Here is a 6,735-nt window from a genome sequence, read left to right on the forward strand (position 1 = left end):
CACAAGAAAAGTACCAACTGTAAAATGTGATTTAAACAGATGCTCTTGATGTACTTTGTGTCCTGCACAAAACGAAACAGATAAACACTCACAGTCACTGACAAACAAACAATGCATGGGCACTCGTGCACTGTTGTGGTTGGGCTCTTTCAAAATAAGGTGTGAATTCAAAAAGACTTTCATGCCTTTCTCACTCTCTATTTTAGCCTAAGGAAGTCTGGCCTGACTGCTGTTTTTTCTGTTCCCTCTAGTTTCTAGTTGGTCTTAATTTCTATTGTGCTCCTCTGTGTTCTCTTGTGCACATTTTGGATACCTTTGTGTTTTTCCTCCCACAGTGTTTTTGTTGTTTCATGGACATTTGGATTTTATTTGTCTGATTTTCTTTTTCCTTTACTCCCAGCTGCCTTTTTCTATTTTTGTGTCAGTTGTGCCAGCAGTCAATATGCTCCTTAAATATATCCAGAATGAATATGGTTATTTTCTTGTGAGACAAAGCTGGCGTCTAAACTCATCACAGCTCTGTGGACCAGCACTTATGGTACCGCTAGCCTTTTGTTGAAGCCTGAAGCTGCTGTTTGATTTGACTGACTGCATCATCAGCCAATCAAATCTAGATGTGTACTGACAGACTACACCAAGGGCCTTGGTTTGTGTCAGCGCTAGCCCCCATTGTTGTTATCGACTTTGTCTTTGACGGATTGGGAGTAAACTAAGCTACGTGCTGATGGAAATGTGATGGCTGCTGCATTAATACTTAACCTTAATACTGATCTTGCCGCGGATTTACATAGTGCACTTTTTTCAAGGCAACCATTTGGAGAGAAAAGAGAAATAATTTTAAGAGGAAGACCAACACCTAAACTGGATGGGTTTACCAAGACCAGCAGGGGTTTTGTGTGACACTTCATCCAGAGCAACTATGACCACTGTGACTGGACAACAACTAGCACACAGCAGAACAAGCTATTCTGTTGGCCATGTTTACTTTTTAATACCAGTGAGGCAACATGGAACAGCACTGGTTTTATCAGCCTCAACAGCTTCACCAAGGCAGCATCTGAGCATCACCTCACAGCGGTGGTACATTTGCAGCTGGGTGAGCAGTGGAGACGAGAGACAAGCCTGCACATCGAGAGAATGAATCCTCTGGAGACTGCAGTTAAATTAGATCGTATGAGAGGATGATTGACCTTAATGTAATTGTTTAAAGTGGGAGGGAACAATATCAGAGCAATCTGATTGGTCTCTCATTATGCTGGCATTTCACTGCACTACAAGAGCGGAAATAATATCAACCATGTTTCCAACCTAAGCACAAGAAACAACACCAACACCAAGCTTTTGTTTGGTTCCTATAACTGACACTGAATAAAGAAGAGTATGATCTTCATGTAAACTATACTCTTCTAAACAATATTATTCCCAACACTTTTCTTTATTTTCTCACAATATTTGGACAGTCTTTACAGCTGATAATAATAAACTGTTTAGGACAGACACACAAACATCAGCCTGTATGATATGATATTTTACATTGTGGGGGTCCTACATCAAGAAAATTTAACATAAGAAAGAAGTTACAACATTGATTCAATACAGCATAGTAGATCTTATGTATTTTGATGTCTTTCACTGTTATACTACCATATTTATTGGGGTTGTAGCCTGATTTCCAAAGACCCTAAAATAAATAGCGGGTGCTTTTTTGTGATTAGTGGAATAAGGTATTGTCCCTGTCCAGCATGATTTACTGCTGTTATTGTTTGGTCCATATTAAACCAGTAAAAGTCGAAATCAAACGATAAGTTCAAGAAATTCAAAGGAAACAAAACCTTTAATGCTGAATCTTGGATGTGTAGAATTACAAATCCAAGATTATGTTCGTGCTGATGACCGTGCTTGAGGTATGGTTAAGGTGAATTTATTGAATCAATTGATCACATTTTCTATCAATACTGTACATTCACATGAGTGGTCATTTTGTGGGAATATTGATACTAGGGATGTTCATAGTGAGTAATTTTCTTGTTGATGAACCAGAAATATTAATTTAGACCAGTTGAATAGTGGACAGAAAACCCTTGAGGCTGAAGGAGCAGCATGTAAAATATAACCCCTCATGAAAGTTACCTCTAACAAAACTAGGGGCAGTTTATCACCAAAGTAACTGCTGCTCACTATACTCTCTGTTGTGACTCTCTCTGGCTGTAGCTACCTTCCTGGCTGCTGTTAGCTCAGTTAGCTGTGTAACAAAAGGCTCTTAAATGACTGGAGTCTTGCCAGACCTGCAGCTTGGATGGGAGTGTTTATGTTTTGACCACAGGAAACTGAACCAGGTTCAGCAGCCTCTGAGTGAACACAACTGAATCAGGACAAAACACAGTCTCTGAGACTGACACAGTCCTGCTTGACAACAGGAAAGTTTGTACTGAGCTCCAATCAGGACTCCAGGTCAGGCAGTGGGACACCACAATGGTGGATTAAGGATTTATTTCCAACCAAACCAGAGCTGGTGATTGTTGAACTAACAAAGACTTTTTGGTGAGTCTTTGGTGAGTCTTATTTTATTTCTGTTGAGTCTGAAGTGTGTTTTACGGACAAGGTCATCTAATTATGGTAAAAGGGAGGAACTTGAAGGAACTTGGTTATATACTGCCATTGTACATTATGGCGGTATCAACCATGGTTGTTCATGTTTGATACCACAATTGCACATTATTATATTATTAATATTATGTTAATATTAATAAATGATTTAATCAACCAACATTTCTGGTGCCAACTAGCGAGGGTGGTGACTGATCTGTTTGATTTGTGTGCATTTAAGAGAGATGTATCATGTACCATTTGGCACAGTGATACACAAAGACAAGAGGAGCCATTTTAAATATTCAAAAGCTTCACATCATCAGTGATGACCCGCCCACACTGCCTGTCAGTCACTTCAGCAGGAAGAGCACAGCTACAGAGATGATGAGGGCTGTTAAACCTCCCATCCTCTGTACTCACTTGTTTTCAGAGCAGAGCGACTCTCTCACAGTATCACAGGAACACGTTCACCTCGACACCAACGATATAATGCAGTCCAGTACAAACCACAAACTCTGGCGTCTAAAATAACAACTAAAACAGAGTAAGAGTTTCCCATCTAACTTCACCAACATCAAAGGTGGACAAATAATGAAAATGATTGGACCAGAATGTTGTGGTCTGTGGCCGTCTTCAAGTTCAACATTTTGTTGACTACAAACCAAAAACAGTTGGTTTGACAAGTGTGGATGCAAGAAAAGTACCAACGTTAAAATGTGATTTGTGCCCTGCTTTGTAATTTGACACATAAACACACACATAAAAAAATTGATTGGGGTTTTTGTAGCACACTTCCTGTTTTATTTTAGTATGCCCTCTCTTGTGTGTCTTTGTTGTCTTTACTTTCTGTCGTTGTCTGTTCCTCTTTTAGTTGCTAGTTCATCTCCATTTCCATTGTGCTCCTTTGTGCTCTCTTGTGCACCTTTTGGATACTTTCTTTGTAACCCCCCCTTCTTTTTTTCATGCACTTTTTTTTTGTTCCTGTTAGTTTATTAAAGTAGTTAAGTTCATCTTTGTCTCGCTCCTGTGTCTGCATCCCGCTTTATAAACACATTTTGATAGCACAAACTAGCCAGCCACGGAAGTTGAGGACATGGTTTCTATGCTCTTGTGCATAATGAATGTTTGGAAGCACACAGAAAGTTCAGAAGTCAGAGACCTCATTCTGTGGCTCAGAAAAAAACTTTTGACACCCCTAATCCTCTGTCTGCCTCTCAGTCTGTTAGCTTCCAGTCTTCCTGTCCCTTGTCAACTCCATCTCCTATGTTGACTAGCCACTGGCCTGCTAGCCGACAGTCTACTACCCTCTGCGCCCAAGCCTCAGCCCCAGGTACCCTGTTTTCAGCATAAACCTGTTTTCTCCCTGCCAGCTAGTTTCTCTTATGTTAGCCTTCAGCCATCTAGCTTCCCTTGTGTTAGCTCTCTGTCATCTAGCATCCCTTGTGCTAGCTATCAGCCATCTAGTATTCCTTCTGTTAGCTCTAACCAAGTTAGCCCTTTGTTTGTTAGCACTCAGTCGGCAAGCTTCCCTTATGTTGGCTCTCAGTCAACTAGTTACCAAGCTAATAGCTTTGAGCCAGCTTGCCCCTAGCCCACACCTTGGCCTGTTAGCCACCAGCATGCTAACCTCCAGCCTGTTAACTATCAACCAGTCCCAGAGTTGGCTAGCTCTCAGGCAAGAGGAATCTCCTATCTGAGGATCCCGTCTAACCTTTAAGGTCATCCCCACAAGAAAGCAAGCACCTCCTGCGTTGACTCGGCTGCAGTCATCTCCAGAACCTGGGCTGTAGCAGTCTCCGGCTTCCCTGATTTCACTGGCTCACCCACTGGACACCCCATCATCACTGACCTCTAGTCCTGCTGCCCTGTCACCGGACTCCTCCTCAGAGCCAATGCCTCCAGACTCTGATCATGTTTTCCAGACACCAACACATGGACCCCACCTGTAGACAAATCTTCTGGTACCAGCTGCCTTTCCTGTGCTTCAGCCTCACTGCTCCTATTGGCCTCTAGAAGGGTTCTGCCTTCATCTTTGCCACCAGCCTCCAGAGGGCTCCTGTCTTCACTTTAGTTGCTGCCAGAGGGGGCTTGTCACTGTTGGTCTCACCACTAGCCTTCACCACTAGCTGCCAGAGGAATCTCTCCTTTGCCACTGGCCAACACAGGGGTCTCTAATTCGCTGCCAGAGGGGTCTTGTTGTTGTCTTTGCTGCCAGCCTCGTTTTCATCTCTACCCTAGAGTCAGAAACTAGTAAATGACTATTTTATGGATTTGGTGTAAACTGAATTTATGTCAAATCATATCAATCACAATTGATCCTACAGGCATCCAAGAGATGAATGAAACTAAGTAAATTAAGTTTTGTTGCATCATTTTCCCCCCTTTTTATGTAATATTGTTAACTTGACCACCAAATGTACTTTTCAAGCCAATGGAAAGGCAAAACATGACTCTGCCATGGTGAACCGGTGAGTCTATTTTGGGTTGAATATATTGGTGCCCATACTGACTTAGTGGATTGGAGGGACACTAATTAAATTGCATATTCACAGTGACTCACCACTAATAACCTGATGTCCATGTTAACAGATATCATATATTTTTCCTTTTTCAGAGTTAAGAATGGCACTTGATAAATTTCCTTTGAAAAACCTGATAAGTTTGTATTTATTATTTTGTTTTAACTTTATTACAGACAGCAGAGAGATGTCAGGAAGTGAGGGAGTGAGCGATGCAACTAAACCCCTCAGCCAGACTTGAACTTGTGACACTGCACTTCATAGTCAGCATCTTATCTGTTAAGCCACATGACGTACTTTTTTTTTCTTCACATCCCTGTGTATGAAATTTCACAGCAATTCATTCAGTAGACATTTCACACACCCACAAAAATGTCAGTCTGCTGATGACTCTTAAGTAGATGAACATTTCAGGAATTTAAAGATTTGTTAGAATACATCCTCTGTAAATATTGTCTGCTAATAACTATCAAAAATTCATTATTCACTATAATTCAACATTATGTTTCCACAGAAACCCTTGAGGCTATGTCATATAACCTGACCTTAGTGGTATAATCCATATGTACAGGCACATAATTAGTTCAATTACTGTCCTTATTTGCAAAATAATTATAGCCATAGTTTTGTTGAGAGAGTTTTGTTGGGATATTCATTTTTTCTCTGATTAATGAATCAAATGTGACCAATGATGAAAACTAATATTCACACCTGAAATGAATACATTCAGAATTGCACATTGTGTCTCACAATATTAAAAATGTATATAGTATCCATGAAGTGGATTTTATATTTGGGTTTTTGACATTTTCTTATTCATGCAATTTCTACTGCAACAGAGAACTCATAGCTTTTTTTGTGTGTTAAAGTTTGCACAGTGTAGTCGCAATTACACAGATTCAGTATCTTTTTTACTATATACATTTTTAAGTAAGGAAGCAATGCACAAATTAGTTTTGCATCACACTGATACATGTAGGAGAAATAACAGCCTTAAAACTGCATATCTGAAAAAGAAGACAGGGCGGAAACCTTCCTCAACCCTCCTTCTATTTCAAGTTGAATCATTTAAAAATCCTGTTTGACTGGTAGCATGATTAATCTGTTTCATAAGAAATGCACAAAAATGAAGCAAGAACTAATATATATAAGAATTTTATGTAACACAAGTCTTTATTTATAGAGACTTTATCAAAATCCATGTTACAAAGTGCTTCACAAAGCAGCAAAATAAAAAAGTTGAAAAATCATCAGGTTTTAAAAGAAAAACGATAAAAACAATTGGGTGTATGAAATCAAATACAGTGTAAAAGGAAAGAAAAGGAAAATAAAAACATTTTTAAGAAATAAAAGACAGTTCAAAAACAATTAAAACTCAGGTCAAATCAGGAAAGGCTCTCTGATAAAAGTATATTTTAAGATGTGACTTAAAGTAGATTAATATCTCGACCGACCTGAAGAGACTAAAACAGAAGTGCATCGATCATGTTTCTGCCTGGCAGCTGAATTCTTTACCTTCATCATTAGATTTTTGGTTCAAGAAAGTAAAAAGGCTGCTGCAGTAATTCAGATGTGATCAGATGAAGGGATACAAAATATTCTCTGTGTCTTCAAAGGTAAAAATAGA

Source organism: Lutjanus erythropterus, chromosome 5, assembly GCF_056507025.1.
Source record: "Lutjanus erythropterus isolate fLutEry1 chromosome 5, fLutEry1.hap2, whole genome shotgun sequence".
Taxonomy (NCBI): domain Eukaryota; kingdom Metazoa; phylum Chordata; class Actinopteri; order Lutjaniformes; family Lutjanidae; genus Lutjanus; species Lutjanus erythropterus.